At 42.5% G+C, this 17,686-nt stretch overlaps 1 pseudogene; it reads left to right on the top strand.

The window, feature by feature from the left end:
* The first annotated feature begins 11,149 nt into the window (after positions 1 to 11,149).
* LOC132538498 (small nucleolar RNA SNORA70) lies at positions 11,150 to 11,253 on the top strand (annotated as a pseudogene).
* The last annotated feature ends 6,433 nt before the right edge of the window (positions 11,254 to 17,686 follow it).

The raw sequence follows: 17,686 nt of genomic DNA, 5'->3' as shown, positions 1-17,686 counted from the left end.
TTCAGGCTTTCTGAGCTTCCAGTTCTGCTGGGAGACACCCTGGGAGGATAGTTCCCTATCACAATTGTGAAGAGAACTGGCTTACAGTTGTGCTAAGGCTCTTGTCTAGCCCTTTCCCCTCCAAGCTCCCCTGCAGCAAATGAGGGCATTTTGAACATTCTAAGTCTTATTTACAGGCCCTTAAACAGTGCTTACTATGAACACAGAGAATAGTGCTCTCCAGGAAGTAGCGCAGCAGGTTAAGCTCATGTGGTGTGAAGCGCAAGGACCGGTATAAGGATCCTGGTTTGACACCTGCAGGGAAGTCGCTTCACAAGCGGTGCAGCAGGTCTGCAGGTGTCTATCTTTCTCTCCCCATCTCTGTCTTCCCCTCCTCTCTCCATTTCTCTCTGTCCTATCCCACAAGGACGACAACAATAACAACAATAATAAATACAACAACAGTAAAATAGCAACAAAAGGGAAAATAAATAAATATTTAAAAAAAAAAACAAGAATAGTGCTCTCCTTGAATTAACCCATCTAATAGTCAGAGCATGGCAGCCTGGAAACTAGTGCAAAGACAAAAGTGTTGAATCTAAAAGCATGTGGTTCTGAGTTCTATCCCCAGCACTGCATGCGCTCTGCTTCTGGTTCTTTCTCTCTCATAAATAAAATTTTCTTTCCCTTCCGGGTTATCACTGGAGCTCAGTGCTGGCATTACAAATCCACTGCTCCTGGTGGCCATCCCCCCACCATTTTATTGGATAAGAAAGGGAAATTGAGAGATGAGGAGGGAGAGAGAAAGAAGGACACCTGCAAATTTGCTCCGCAGCTTATGAAGTGTCCCCTCTGCAGGTGGGGAGCCGGGACTGGAACTGGGATCCTTGTGCGGGTCCTTGAGCTTCCTACTACGGGCTCTTAAGCCGGTGCACGATTGACTCCCCGACCCCCACCCCAGGTATAATTTCCACATCACACCCACTATCAAGTTTCTGTGTCCCCACACTCCCACCTCGCAAAGATAACCACCATAGTTTTCACAAGTCTTAGAAACTATTCGCTTGCTTCCCAGCAACCAAACATGCTTTTAAAAATATTTATTTATAGGGGGCTGGGCGGTAGCGCAGTGAGTTAAGCACAGGTGGTGCAAATTGCAAGAACCAGCGTAAGCCTTCGGTTCCTCACCTGCAGGGGAGTCACTTCACAAGCGGTGAAGCAGGTCTGCAGGTGTCTTTCTCTCCCCTTCTCTGTCTTCCTCTCCTCTCTCAACTTCTTTCTGTTCTATCCAACACCAATGGCAACAACAACAACAAGGGCAACAAAATGGGAAAAAAATAGCCTCCAGGATCAGTGGATTCATAGTGTAGACACTGAGTCCCAGTGATAACCCTGGAGGTGCCATATATATATATATATATATATATATATATATATATCAATAAGAGGGCAAAGAGAAAGAGACCAGAGCATTGCTCAGCTTTGATTTATGGTAGTATAGAGAACTGAACCTGGGAACTACCAGTCTTGGGCATATAAATCTGGTGTATAATGATCACACTATCTCTCACCCAAACATTTAAATGCCATCTTGGGGATTGGAATGAGGATTAAACTTGACTTCAGAAAATGTGGCAGTAAATTCCAGCTGCTCCCACTACTAGTTGTGTGGCCACAAGCAAGTGATTTTACCTTAAGATACCACAGTGATTTCTTCATCTTCATCAGACTGTGCAGGTATGAAAGGAAGTAACAGATTTATCACTCTTCCTTCCTTCCTTCCTTCCTTCCTTCCTTCCTTCCTTCCTTCCTTCCTTCCATAAGACAGATAAATTGAGAGAGAGAGAGAGACCTGCAACACTGTTTCTCTACTCATGAAGCCTTCCCCCTGCAGGTGGGGAACAGGGGCTTGAATATGGATTCTTACACATGGTAATGTGTGTATTCAACCAGGTGTGTTACCAGGCACCTGGTCCCTCATGCAAACTTTAAAAAAAAACGTTATTTAGTTAGTTATTTGTTTTGGATATTGTAAGAGAGAAATTGAGAGAAAAAAGAGAGTTAAGGAGAGGGAGACACACACACCTTCATTTCTTCACCACTTGTGAGGCCTCCCCTGCAGATTCGGACTGAGGGCTTGAACTCAGGTCCTTGTATACTGTAATGTGTGCTCTCTACCAGTTATGCCACCACCTGACCTCTCAACCAAACACTTTTTTTTTTATAAAAAAGAAGCATTGACAATACCATAGGATAAGAGGGGTACAACTCCACACAATTCCCACCACCAGAACTCTGTATCCCATCCCCTCCCCTGATAGCTTTCCTATTCTTTAACCCTCTGGGAGTATGGACCCAAGGTCATTGTAGGATGCAGAAGGTGGAAGGTCTGGCTTCTGTAATTGCTTCCCTGCTGAATATGGGAGTTGACAGGTCTATCCATACTCCCAACCTGCCTCTCTCTTTCCCTAGGAGTCACCCAAACATTTTTAAAAAACATATTTATTTTATTTTACTAGGGATAGCTGGCATATGTGGAGCTGTGGACTGAACCCAAAGACTACCTACTTCTTCTTCTAGCGTTTGCCCTTCTTCCGTAGCCAGTCAACAGCGTCAGGTTGAGCCTGATGTCAAGTTTCGAGACCTCCTTTGAATCTGGAGAGGTGGCAGTCGTTGACTATGTGGGACATAGTCTGTCTGGAGCCGCAGGGGCAGTTCGGGTCGTCTCTGGCTCCCCAGCGATGGAACATAGCAGCGCACCGGCCATGGCCTGTTCGATAGCGGTTGAGGAGGGCCCAGTCATAACGTGCTAGGTCAAAGCCGGGTTGACGCTTGCAGGGGTCTGTGATGAGGTGTTTGTTCTTTACCTCAGCTGACTGCCAACTCTGCTTCCAAGAGTCTGGAACAGAGAAGTTCAGTGTAGGCGTAGGGGACCAGATTGGGTGACGAGACGTCAAGCGTTGAACAGGGTGGGCGAAGATATCCACGTATATTGGCAGGTCCGGTCGAGCGTAGACGTGGGAAATGAACTTAGATGATGCCGCATCCCGACGAATATCTGGCGGGGCGATGTTGCTAAGAACTGGCAGCCATGGAACCGGGGTGGAACGGATGGTTCCAGAAATGATCCTCATGGAGGAATATAATTTGGAATAGACCAAGTGGACATGGGGGCTACGGAACCATACTGGGGCACAGTATTCTGCAGTGGAATAGCATAATGCCAGAGATGATGATCATAGTGTGGAAGCGCTCGCGCCCCATGAGGAGCTGGCCAGTCTTGCAATGATGTTATTCCTCGCGCCCACCTTTGCTGCAGTTTTTATGAGATGTTCATGAAATGACAGGGTGCGATCGAGAGTAACGCCAAGATAGACTGGCTGGGCTTCATGCCGGATTCTTGCATCCTCAAGCTGCACATTAAGCTCATGGGAGGTCGAGGCATGGTGTAGATGGAAAACAGATGATACCGTTTTTGCAGTGCTAGGGATTAGTCCCCATTTTTTACAGTAATCAGATATCAGAGACATGTCTTTCGTGAGTGTTTCCTCGAGGATGTCAAACTTGGATGACTGAGTTGCACAGCAAATGTCATCGGCGTAGATGAACTTCCTTGAAGAAGTTTCTGGAAGGTCATTGATGTAAATATTAAATAGCGTAGGAGCCAGAACAGAGCCCTGGGGGAGGCCACTTGAGACAAGTCTCCATCTGCTAGACTTGTCACCCAGATGCACCCGGAATCTTCTGTTTTGGAGAAGAAACGATATAATGTTGGCCACCCATGGAGGCAGGCTACCTACAAGCCTTGTGCTCTATCCTCTGGACCCCCTCCTTGGCACCAAACTTTTTTTTAAAGTAGCCCAACATTATAACAATTTCCAATAACCCTGTATTTTCTGGAAAGTGTCAACATTTGTATTTGAATAAATAATTTTTGGGAAACAGTAAAATAGCTTACTCGAATAATGTGTTGTTTTGCTATGTGCACGACCAAGGTGTGAACCTGGTCCCCACCGCATTGAGGTAAACTTCAGTGCTGTGGTTTATTTCATTCTCTCTGCCTTGTTGACCCCTCTAGTTAAAAAAAAAAAAAAAAAAAAAAAAAAAAAAAAAAAAAAAAGCTTTTTTAATTTTACCCCAGAGTGATTTTAGATTTAGATTTTAGAAAAACTAATCAGAAAGCACAGGGGGCTCCCATATATCCTTCCCACCCCCACCTGCCCCTGCACACCTGCACACAAGAATAGCCTCCCCCTCTGCCAGCACCCCATGCCAGAATGGCATGTGTGTTACTATCAATGATGCTACACTGACACATGCTACCTGCCCAAGTCCATGGTTTACATTAGGATTCATTTTAGATGTTATATAGCCTGAGAGTTTAGGCCAGTATGTAATGACACGTATCCACCACTCCAGTATCATAGAAAGCATTGTCACTGTCCTAACCTCCTTGTGCCTCAGCTCTGACAATCATAGATGTTTATTCTGTCTTCATAGCTTGGCAGCTTTCAGAATGTCATGTAGCTGGAACCATACAGCATGTTGGCTTCTTTCCTTTCTTCTTAGGTGTCTAATGTTCTTCCAAGTGTTTTTATTTATTTATGAGAGGGAGAGAGAAAAATACTGGTTCACCACCCATGAACTCTGTGTCTCTGGTCTTTGTTGCTCAGACATTACCAGGGCCCCACCCAGACTTACTTCTAAGCCCTACAGGTCATTTTATGGCTTGATGGCTCATCTGCTTTTAGGACTAAATACTATTATTGTCTGGATGCATAGTTTATTTTTCCATTTTCTTATCAAAGAGAATCTAGGTTACTTCCAAGAATTAGTAATTATAAATAAAGCAACTATTAACAAAATAGCAACGATAGAGTTTAGGTGCACATTTCTGGATGTGAGTTTTCTTTTCTTTAAAATATTTATTTAGAGGGGATTTATTTATTTTGTAGCATAACAAATGTACCATGACCTGCAGACTTTTTTCCCTTTCTATTTTTTTATTGAATGAAACAAGAAGAAATTGCGAGAGGAGAGGAAGAAAGAGAGGGAAAGAGGAAGATAGATTCCAGCAGACCTGCCTCACTGATTCTGAAGTGTCTCCCCAGCAAGTAGGGAGCGGCAGCTCAAACCTGGACCCTTGCACATGGTAACATGAGTGCTTAACCAGGTGTGCTACTGCCCAGGCCCCTAGGTCTTTGACCCATTTTTATTTGACTTTGGCGTGTGATGTTAAATGGTGGTCTAGTTTCACTTTTCTACATGTGTCTGTCCAATTTCCCAACATCATTGGTTAAAGAGACCTTCTTTACCACATTCAATGGTTTTGGTCCCTTTGTCATTTATTAGATGGCTATATATATGTGAGCTCATTTTAAAGCTCTTGATTCTGTTCCAAGCTCTGTTTTTATTCCAGTATCATGCTGTTTTACTTACTGTTGCTTTGTAGCATAAACTGAAGTTGGGGAGCATGATATCTCCATTTCCCACTCCCCTTTTTTTTTCTCAGAATGTGCTTCTGAATAAAACCTGGGCCACTGAAAAAATTGAAAGAGAACCTAAAAATTACTTGGAGAACAATAAAAATTAAGAGACCAACTACCAGACCCTATGGGATACAGCAAAGTATGTATTAAAAGGGAACGGAAAAGCAATGCAGACCCACATTAACAAAGTGAACATCTCAGGTAAACTATCTAACATCACAGTGGATGAGATTGGGTGTGTTCAGGTGATATGGCTCTAGAACCAAAAGTCAACAAGATGAAGGAAATAGTCAAAATCAGAGTAGGAATTAGTGAAATAGAAACCAGAAAGAAGATCTAAATGATTACTGAAAACAAGAGCTGGCTCTTTGAAAGGATAAACAAAGTAGATAAACCATTGGCTAGACTCACAAAGAGAGAAAGATATGAAGAAACAATGAGGAATAAGAGAGATAAAAATAGAACCAAACATGGGAAAATACAAATAGTCGTATGTGAATATAAATGAACATCTCTATGCAAATAAATTGGACAACATAGATTAAATGGATGTATTCCTAGAATCAGACCACCTGCCAAGCTTAACCAAAGTGAAAGTAGATAGCTTGGACAGGCCAATCACTAGTATAGAAATTGAATCAGTCAAAAAAAAAAACTTCCCAAGAATAAAAGCCCAGGTCCAGATGGTTTTACTTATAAATTCTATAAGAGTTTTAAAGAAGAACTAACACCAGGGCAGTAGAGATAGCATGATGGTTATGCAGACAGACTCTCATGAGTCTTCAAATTCCCAGGTTCAATTCTCTGCACCACCATAAACCAGAACTGAATAGTTTTCTGGTAAAGAAAGAGACTGGGTGGTGGTGCACCTGGTTAAGCACACACATTACAATGCACAAGGATCCAGATCCAAGACCCCAGTCCCCACCTTCAAGAGGAAAGCTCTGTGAGTGGTGAAGCAGTGCTGCAGGTGTCTCTGTCTCTCTCCCACTCTTTGACTCCCCTTCCTCTCAATTTCTGGCTGTTTCTATGATATATATATATATATATATATATATATATGAAAAATTATAAAAGAAAAACAAGCAAAAACTAACACTAATTTCCCCCAAACTCTTCCAGAAAATTGAAGCAGGGGAATCACTCCAACAATGTCCTATAAGGCTAATGTCACTCAGATCCCCAAAGACTCCACCAGAAAAGACAATTAGAGATCTATATCTCTGATGAACACTGATGCAAAGATGCTCAACCAATTTTTGACAAACTGAATCCAATAACATGTTAAGAGATTAATTTACCAAGACCCAGTGGGAATAATCCTTGGGATACCAAGATGATTTAACACCCACAAGTCAATCAATGTAATCTACCATACCAACATAAAGAAAGGTAAAAATCACATGTTCATATGAAGTGATGCGGAAAAGGCATTTGTTAAGATCCAACATCCATTTGTGATAAAGACCTCCAAAAACTGGGAAGAGAACAATTCCTCAAGGACCTCCATAAATGGCCTCATAATAAAGGCCATTTATGACCAACCCACAGCTAACATCATTCTGAATGATGTTACCTAAAATCGGGTACTGCATAAGGATACCCACTATAACAATTATTATTCAGCATAGTCCTCAAGGTCCTTCCTGTTGCAGACAAGAAAAATATATCAAAGGCATACATACTGGAAAGCAAGAAATCAAACTATCACTATTTACAGATGACATGATAATATGACTAGAGAACTTCAAAGACTCCACCAAAAATTACTAGAAATAGTGAATAAATTCAGTGGAGGAGCATGATGCAAAATCAGTACGCATAAATCTATGGCATTTTTTGTGTACAAATGAGGAGTCAGAAGAAAGGAAAATGAAAGATTCAACCCATTTACAACCGAAACCGAAAAAGATGAAATACCCTGGGGAGTCGGGCATTAACGCAGCAGGTTAAGCACAGGTGGCGCAAAGTGCAAGGACTGGTGTAAGGATCCCGGTTCGAGTCCCTGGCTACCCACTTGCAGGGGGGTTGCTTCACAAGCGGTGAAGCAGGTCTGCAGGTGTCTGTCTTTCTCTCCCCCTGTCTTCCCCTCCTCTCTCCATTTCTCTCTGTCCTATCCAGTAATGACGACAACAATAATAACTACAACAATAAAAAACAAGGGCAACAAAATGTAATAAATAAATAAATAAATATTTTTTTAAAAAAGATGAAATACCTTAAGGTGTATCTCACAAAGGAGGTGAAGGACCTTTATAAGGAAAACTATAGGATATTGTTAAAAGAAATAAAGAAAGACACACAGAAATGGAAGAGCATTCCTTGTTTCTGGACTGGAAGAATAAATATTATTAATATATACTCTACCAAAAACAATATACAGTTTCAGTGCAATCCCTATCAAGATTCCAATGACATTTTTCAAGGAAATTGAATAACTTGTCCAAAAATTTGTGTGGAACCACAAAAGACCATGAATAGCCAAAGCACTGCTGAGATTATGTTTAATTTTATTAAGAAATTGTCAAACTGTCTTCCAAAATAGGGTGCCACTTTGAATTCCTGCCAAGAGCGAGTGAGTGTTCCAGGTCCATTCACATCCTCACCAGCATTTGATATTGCCAATGTTTTACATGCTAATAGATATGCTGAAGTGTCATTGTTGCTTTAATTTCCATTTCCCTAATGGCATATGCTGATAAATATCTTTTCATATGTTTGCCATCTGTATACTTTTTTAAGGAAGATGTCTGTCCTGGTCTTCCATATTTTAAATTAGATTGTCTATTTTCCTACTGTTGAGTTTTGAGAGTTTTTTTTTCCTATTTTGGGTAGCAGTTCTTTATAGGATATGTCTTTTTTTTTTAAAGATTTTATTTATTTATTAATGAGAAAGATAGGAGGAGAGAGAGAAAGAGCCAGACGTCACTCTGGTATATGTGCTGCTGGGGATTGAACTCAGGACCTCATGCTTGAGAGTCCAATGCTTTATCCACTGCACCACCTCTTGGACCACCTTTTATAGCATATGTCTTTTGCAAATATTTTCTCCTAGTTTTTGACTAGCTTTCTCATTCTCTTGAAAGTGTCTTTTGCAGGGAGGTTTTTTTTTTTAAAAAAAATTTTTTATTTATAAAGAGGAAACATTGACAAAACCATAGGATAAGAGGGGTACAACTCCACACAATTCCCACCACCAGATCTCCATATCCCATCCCATCTCCTGATAGCTTTCCTATTCTTTAACCCTTTGGGAGTATGGACCCAAGATCATTGTGGGATGCAGAAGGTTGAAGGTCTGGCTTCTGTAATTGCTTCCCTGTTGAACATGGGCATTGACGGGTCGATCCAAACTCCCAGCCTGTCTGTCTCTTTCCCTAGTGGGGAAGGGCTCTGGGGAAGTGGAGCTCCAAGGCACATTGGTGGAGTTGTCTATCCAGGGAAGTCTGGTCGCATCCTGCTCTGGAACCTGGTGGCTGAAAAGAGAGTTAACATACAAAGCCAAACAAATTGTTGACCAATCATGGACCTAAAGGCTGGAATAGTGCAGATGAAATGTTGGGGGTTCCTCCATTTTGTAGATAGCTAGTAGGCATATTTTAGTTATATTTCAAAGGGCCTGCATTTTTGGGGGGGTTTTTTGCCTGAGCCTGAAATCTGATATGCAGATGGATCCTAATTATTGTCTGGGGAGATGATGTCATGGTTGGTGCAGAGAGTTTTTAGTACCCAAGTTCACATACATTTCCTTCTAGAAGATTTATTTGTTTGTTTGTTGATATATTGATTCATTATATCTTTGCTGGGGCTTCACCTCTCCAGGATGACTTTTTCAGACAGAGAGACAGAGGGAGAGAGGAAAAGACACTACAGCACCTAGGCTTCCCCCAGTGTGGTAGGGACCAGGTTTGAACCTGGATTGTGCACACGGCAAAGTAGGCACCCTTCCAGGTGACCTATCTTGCAATCTCCTTCTATGGGTTTTATAGTTTTGTGTTTTCATTCACATCTGTCAGGCTAGCTTCACGGGTGGGAGAGAGACGACCAGGAAATCATGGTTGAGTGAGAATGCAATATGCCCTCGTTTATTAATCAGATACATCGCCTTTTATGTATCTCTTCACCTGAAGTGGCAAGGGGAAAGGAAATGACTAGGAGAGGGGGCGGAGCAAAAAAAGAGTGTGAACAGAATATAGAAAGCTTCCATCTAACCAGTGGGGATTAAACCAATACCCTGCAGGCAGGGCGGGTCTCAAGCAAAACAGTGATTATGTAAATAGACCACAACATCAAGCAATGCAGCAGACCTGGCGTAAAGAACAACACACATCAGTCATTCATTTTAAAATATCATTTTATTAGTCACTTAATAGTGATTTGCTAGATAATAAGATTTTAGGGGCATAGTTCCACACTGCACTTTCTTCTATCAAAGTTCTGTGCCATCCCCAACTCCCCATAACCACCAGAGTTCTCAGTGATTCATTAAAACATGTATGTGTATGTGTGAAATTCTTTCTTTCCTTCCTTCCTTCCTTCCTTCCTTCCTTCTTTCCTTCTACCCTCCTTCCCTGCCTTCCTTCCTTTCTTCTTTCCTACTCATCTCTGGCTTATAGTGGTGCTGGGTATTGAACCTGAAATCTTTGGTGCCTCAGGCATCAAAGTTATTGTGCATAACCATTATACTGTCTCCCTAGCCTTGAAACATCAGTAATTTCTATATGGAGAGGCAAAAGTTCCCAGGATAGCCAACGCAATACTGAAAAAGAACCAAGTTGGATGACTAATACTACCTGACATTAAGACTTACTGTAAAACTGTAGTAATCATGCCTGTGTGGTACTGGCAAAAGAACAGACAAATCTATCAATCGGGCAGACTAAAGAACCCTGAATTGGACCCACATAAGTATAGTGATATTTGACAAAATAGCAAAGGCAACAAAAATAGTCTCTTCAATACAGTGCTAAAAAACTGCAAAAAAGACTCTAGATAAAGACCTTACATGTTTCAGGACAATAAAAACTAATGTATTTCCACCTATATAATCTATAAACATCTGTATCAATTAGTGTCCAATCAGGAAAACTGAAGCCATTCTAGATGCTTCATGCTCTAGGGCATGGGCCTTGGGAAACAGAAGGTGAAGCTCAGAGGCCAAGAAACTGTGGGCATCCCTGGACTGGAACCCATGAGTTCACTTTTGGTGATGAGCATCTGGATGCCTGTCACCACTGCTCTTGCTGTCCCTGGAATGACTGCTACTAAGCAGCACCAAGGTGCCTGCATGGCCACTGAGACTGAGGAAATGCCTTCCTTGAGTGACCATCACTGTCACCATCCCTCCTGAAGTCACTTGAGGAAATTCATAAAGCTGCTTCTCCCTCCTTCATGTCTTCCCATCCACCACAGTATCCTCCCACTGGAAGAACATTTGGGAAATGCCATTTGTAGAATTACAGTCTCTGCAAAACATTGCAAAGAAAAGAGAATGGACCTGAACAAGAAGCCAAGAACTAGTAATCCATGGTCACTATTGTAGATAGTCTTACAAAACAGATCTTCTCCTTAAAACTTTCCTGCCTTCCCCCACCTCACTATAACCTCCTTAGGCATGACCACCTGGATATGTCCACCATACTTTCTTCAGCACCTGAAATCAAGGCCCATCCAGTCCTCCGTGGAAGTGTTCTCTGTCCTCCCTATGAGACCCAGTATGCCATGACTGGTACTGTCTGTAGTCTGTTGCTTGTACAGGTTGCCCTAAGGGACCTTGGAGACAAGCCTTCCCACTAAATATTCACTTTACACCTGACCATCTGCTGTCCCAAATCTAAGATTCTGAACAGGCATTCTGGATGCCTCTGGGAAGCGCTCTCATTGGCCAGGGGCCACAAGGATCGGTCATTGTGTCTATCTACACCAAGCTGCAGAACAAGGAGCATGTCACTGAGGCCCTGTGAGGGCCAAGTTCAAGCTCCCTGGCTGCCAGAAGATTCATAGCTCCAAGAAGTGGGGACTTTGTCAAGTGTAATGTGGGTGAATTTGAAGACCTGGTGGCTAAGAAGTGCCTCACTTCTGGGTTAAATATATCCCCAGTCATGGTCCACTGGACAAGTAGTGGGACCTTTACTCCTGAGAGCTCAGAGCTGCCCTCTCCTACCTTAATCACATTTAATAAATCAACATCCCATGCAAAAGAAAAAAGGAAATGTTTTCTCCATGGTCCAGAAAGTTACGATTTGCCAAAGGGACGCAGTTGCCATGACATGCCTGCCTTGCAAGTTTAAGAAGGGCTTGGGGTACAACTTGGCAGACGCCCCAGCCACCTGGTCCCATCTTCTTGCCCATCTGGCTGCCAGGAGCTATAATGTGGAAGTCTCTGTCCATGTGCCCAGGTAGCTGAGGCCTAGAAGGACTGACGAAGTTGTGACTTCCTTCAGGGCTAGTCACTTCCTTATGCAAAGGGACTCTTGTGCCTGAGGTTCCAAAGTCCTAGGTTCAGTCCTCCACACCACCATAAGCCAGAACTGAGCAGTGCTCTGGTAAAACAAAAACAAAAACAGAAACACTTTTGTGCTTTGTAAGCAGAGTCCTGGGTTCAAGTCTTTGCTCCACCATTTTAAGGGCAAATAATCTCTTAGTGTTTTAATTTCCTTATACATAAGATGGAGATAATGACAACATCACTTTTCTTTCTTTTTCTTCTTTTCTTCTCCTCCTCTTCTCCCTCCTCCTCCTTCTTCTTCTCTGTCTCTTCATAGAGACTGGTAGAGCAGCAAACTCTCATGCCTGAGCTTCCCAGTTCAACGCTCAGCATAACATGAAATGAGTGATGCTCTGATTTTTTTCTCTCTCTCTCTCAGCCTCATTTGCTCTCTCACAAGTAATAAACAAAAAGCAAATCTTTGGTATATTTATCTCATTTGTTTTTTCCTTTTTAGATACAGAAGGAGCAGCAGAGAGGCAGAGGACAGTAGAAGAGACCACGCCACTGAAGCTTGCTTCACTGTGGTGGTGGTGGGGGGTCAGGCTAGAAACTGGGTCAAGCACATGGTAAAGCTCACTATCCAAGTGTACCCTATCCACTGACCCTAAAAAAAAAAAATCTGGGAGTCGGGCGGTAGCACAGTGGGTTAAGCGCAAGTGGCGCAAAGCACAAGGACTGGCGTAAGGATTCTGGTTCAAGCCCCCAGTTCCCCACCTGCAGGGGAGTCTCTCCACAGGTGATGAAGCAGGTCTGTAGGTGTCTGTCTTTCTCTCCCCCTCTCTGTCCCCGCCTCTCTCCATTTCTCTCTGTCCTGTCTAACAATGGTGACATCAACAACAACAACTACTACAACAATAAAAAAACAGCAAGGGCAACAAAAGGAAAAATAAATAAATATTTAAAAAATTTTAAAAATCTATCTAATCAAATGAACACACAAACAGTGATGATGAAGGAGTGATGCTCTAGAGAGGACATTGGACAGTCCTTCCTCAGAAATCAGACGAACTAGACAACTTGTAAGATAAGAGATCACATTCTGTGACCATATTTTTATTTACTTATTTATTTTTATTTATAAAATGGAAATATTGACAAGACCATAGGATAAGAGGGCTACAACTCCACACAGTTCCCACCACCAGATCTCCATATCCCATCCTCTCCCCTGATAGCTTTCCTATTCTTTAACCCTCTGGGAGGATGGACCTAGAGTCACTATGGGGTGCAGAAGGTGGAAGGTCTGGCTTCTGTAATTGCTTCCCCACTGAACATGGGCATTGACAGGTTGATCCATACTCCCAGCCTGCCTCTCTCTTTCCCTAGTAGGGTAGGGAACTGGGGAAGTGGGGCTCCAGGACACATTGGTGAGGTCGTCTGCCCAGGGAAGTCAGGTTGGCATCATGCTAGCATCTGGAACCTGGTGGCTGAAAAAGAGTTAAGATGTAAAGCAGAACATATTGGTGACTAATCATGAACCTAAAGGCAAGAGTATTGCAGATGAAGATTTAAGGTCTCCATTTTGGAAGAAGCTAGTAGGTCTATTTTAGGTATATTCCAAGGGGCCCATGACTTTACTAGTTTCTGCCTGTGCCTGACATGTAATATGCAGGTGACCTAAGTTATTGTCTGGTGGGGGGATGTTATCATAGTTGGAAAAAGGACAAGAAAGCTGGATCAGGGAGAAAAGTAGCTCCCAAATAGGGGAAAGGTATATAAATATTGTTAACTGTAAATCCCATCGATCTGATCTGGGGCCCATATTCAGCTTAGGAGCCTCTGTAGTCTCTGCATCCCTGTAGGTCTGAGCTCACATTCCATGGTCATGGCTAGGAACATTCCAGGCTGTGCCAATTTCAGGACCTATCATCCTCGGGTGATAGGCAGAGTATCCAACCTCCCTTCAGAGAAAGGAATGCTCCCCATCCTTGTTGATCTACATTAAGGGCTAGGTCCTATAGGGGCCTACAGAGGGGTCCATTATAGTTCCTGATGGAAATGACCAGTGACGGTGGTGAGAGAGATCTGCTGTGATCATATTCTAAACCATCCTTTCCTGCCAAAGATTTCCCAAGGATTTGTGAATGTGTTACCTTACGTGGCAAAAGGGATATTGCAGATATAAGAATGAATAGTCTGGGGGTTCGGCGGTGGCACAGTGGGTTAAGCGCATGTGGCAAAGCAGAAGGACTGGCGTAAGGATCCCGGTTGGAGCCCCGGCTCCCCACCTGCAGGGGAGTCGCTTCACAGGTGGTGAAGCAGGTCTGCAGGTGTCTATCTTTCTCTCCCCCTCTCTGTCTTCCCCTCCTCTCTCCATTTCTCTCTGTCCTATCCAACAATGAACAACATCAACAATGGCAATAATAATAACCACAACGAGGCTACAACAAGGGCAACAAAAGGGGGAAAAATGGCCTCCAGGAGTGGTGGATTCATGGTGCAGGCACGGAGACCAGCAATAACCCTGGAGGGAAAAAAAAAAAAGAATAGTCCTTGAGCTGAGATGACTCTGGGTTATCCAGATGGGTTAATTCTAATCACATAAATCATTAAAAGTGGAGATACTTTCTGGTGATACCCAGATAGAATGACAATATGTATAATATAATATGGCAATAGAGGTCAGAGAGTTGATCACATGAGAATGCATTATACTGTTTTTTGAAGTGGGAGGTGTATAACCCTGCCACCCCCTTGAGCTTAGCCCATGAGAACTATAACTGTAAGATAGCATATTTGCATTGCTTAACACTGCTGACGTTGAGGTAATGATTATGACAGTCACGGGATACTAATACATGTACCAACAGGCATGAGGCTGGAAGTGGAAATACAGTCCTCAGCGACAAATTAACATTTGTAAACTGCCAGCGAATCCTCTTGCCCATCCTCTCTTCTTGCAAACTCTATTCTTAACAGTAGGAACATCAAAAATAGGAACAAAACAAAACACCCAATGATCTCAATTCTACCATTTCTTGAGAGTCAACTTTGCATCAGGCACTCTGCTAGGCCTTTTAAAACAGTGAATCTTTTTTTTTTTTTTTTTTAATCAAAGCACTGCTCAGCTCTGGTTTATGGTGGGGGAGGTTGAACCTTGGACTTTGGAGCCTCAGGCACAACAGTCTCTTTGCATAAACATTATGCTATCTACCCTCCACCCTAAAATCTTTAAATCTCCACACCACTTCATACTCTCTCCGTATTGACAGCACAGACAAAGAGGACGACATTTTGCGCTTCTTTCCCAATTCAGCTCTCTGCTAATAATTATAATTCTGGGCCAGGGAGACAGCATAATGAGTATGCAGATGACTTTCATGCCTGAGGCTCTGAGGTCCCAGTTTCAATCCTAGGTACCACTAATTAACATAATATATTAGCAGCTCAGGAAATGGCTCTAAGTGTAGAGCATGAGACTTCATGTCTGAGGTTCCTGGTTTGATTCCTGACATGGCATTTCTCTTATCTCTCTCTTGCCTGCCTCATGTGAATCTCTCTCAGATGTAATAAATGAAATAAATATTTAAAAAATAATTAACATCTAACAAGTTGGAGGTGTGTTTAAGCAAGTTAAGAATCCTTTAAGTGGGCTGGAGAGATAGCATAATGGTGGTGCAAAAGCCTGTCATTCCTGAGGCTTTGAGGTTCCAGATGTAATCCCTAGCATCACCATAAGCCAGAGCAGAGGTCTTCTTTCTCTCTGCATTCCTCTATTTAAAATATATACTTTAAGTGGCCTAGGAGATGGCACAATAGTTAGAATGCTAGAACTTGTGACATGAGATCTGAGTTTGATCCCAGCATTACAGGCGCCCAAACAATGTTCTATTTCTCTGATTGTCTCTCTCTATCATTAAGTAAGTAAATACTAAAAAAAAAATTCAAGTGTTAGTTAAAGGGAACATGTCTGTTATCTCAGAGGTCTCAGCTCAAGACTTAAACAAACAAACAAAAAACAGCCCTTGTAGACTTGTTAGAACATTGCTGGAGTATCTGGAATATCTTGAAGCCATTCATTCATTAATATCCACTAAGCACAAACTACTCTTTCAGAACTTCCTCCTCTCAGAAGTCTCTGTTCTCAAATTCTCTTTCAAGATGTGGAGAGTAGGGCATGGAGAGGTATAACCATAACCTAAGTCATGGTGGCATTGTGGTCTTCAGGAAGCATACCATGGTTGTATAATCAGGAAGAAGATACTAGACTATAAGAATCTAGGAAGGCTACAAGGAGGTAATGTGTTTAAGCTGGGTTTCAAAGAACAGGAAGGCTTCACGTAGAAGAAATAATTATCTGTTGCACTGCAGGCAGGACAAGCAGAACAAGCAGAACTATATAGAAAAGGAATAAAGAGCTGGTAGATTTGTTCTTTTACTCATCACAGCATCCTTACTGAGTAGGTAATATCATTATGCCTATTTTTCTGAAATACAAATTGAGTCCCAAAGCAGGAGAATGACTGGCTTACTGCTCAGTTCTTACCTGGGCACACCTAGGTAATGGGTAATGAACTGGGCTTCTTAGCCCAGTGACCTGACTCTAGAATTCCTGGAGTCACACCTTTGGGGTAAACACAAACTCGTGTGAATGAGTGAGTTTTATTCATTCATTCCTTTTGTTGTTCAACAAGCATTGGTGGAACATTCATCATTAATTGAGAATGCCAGCTCTGTACTGAAGAAATCAAGGTGAGTGACAAAAAGTGGGCAAAGAGCTTCCAAATGTTGGGTCCCTGGAGACAAGTTACCTGCTCCAGAAGGCCACATTTCCTTAGCCTCCCTGAGTCCTGTGTTCTGTCAGGGACTCCGTTGCCTAGGCCAGGAGGCCATTTTGGATAGAATCATGGAGTTTCCAAGAAAAGGTTTCATCCAGTGTGAATTGCTCCAGGTAGACTGAATGGAGTGACGATTAAGAAGGGGCCACCACAGTTTGGTCACCCCAGACTTGTGAGAGAGCAGTGTTTGAGCACTGAGAGGGGCGTCAGAAGTGCAGGGCGGGTGTGAGGTGAGGAGTGGAGGCAGAGAATACAAAGTGCTCTTTCAAGAAAGTTGGCAGAAGTAGGGGATAAAGCAAGAGGAAAGGCTGGAGGGGGAGTTTTTGTTTGTGTTTAGAAGGCAGTAGACAGGAATATGTTTTAGTCTGAAGGAACAGTCTGTGCAGAGAGGAGAGTCTGGAAAAAAAAACAGGAATGAAAAAATATAGAATGAAAAAAAAATCTTTTAAATTCATCATCCAGGGGCAAGTGGTGATGTAAATGGAGAGAACCCCCCCTCCCCACTCCCAGTGAAGATGAGAGGAGGCTGAGGGAGCCCTTTTTGGGTTGGCTTTGAGTGTCTCTGAAATGATTCATGTTTAAGGACTAGAGAGATAGCATATGGTTATGCAAAAGGCTTTCATACCTGAGGCTCTAATGTCCCAGGTTCAATTCCCACCACCACCATAAGCCAGAACTGAGCAGTGTTCTTTTCTTTCTCTCTGTATCTCTCATTAAAAATAAGTTTAAAAAAAACTTTTAAAAACAAACCACATTTATTAGACATTCATTTACCAGGCACTGTTTTAGGTACTACATATATCACTCTTATTCATTTTTTTTTTTACAACAGCCTGTGCAATCAACATTATCATTGTTTGCTTCTGATGGTAATGAAAACAGAGACACAGAGAAGATTAACAATTGACCATCAGTGACATGTCTAGTTAGTGCAGCTCTTATGCAAGAAA

The sequence above is a fragment of the Erinaceus europaeus genome, chromosome 4 (genome assembly GCF_950295315.1).
Source record: "Erinaceus europaeus chromosome 4, mEriEur2.1, whole genome shotgun sequence".
NCBI classification, from domain to species: domain Eukaryota; kingdom Metazoa; phylum Chordata; class Mammalia; order Eulipotyphla; family Erinaceidae; genus Erinaceus; species Erinaceus europaeus.
The sequence above is the reverse complement of the archived record's forward strand: the minus strand, read 5'-3'. Positions and strand labels throughout refer to the sequence as shown.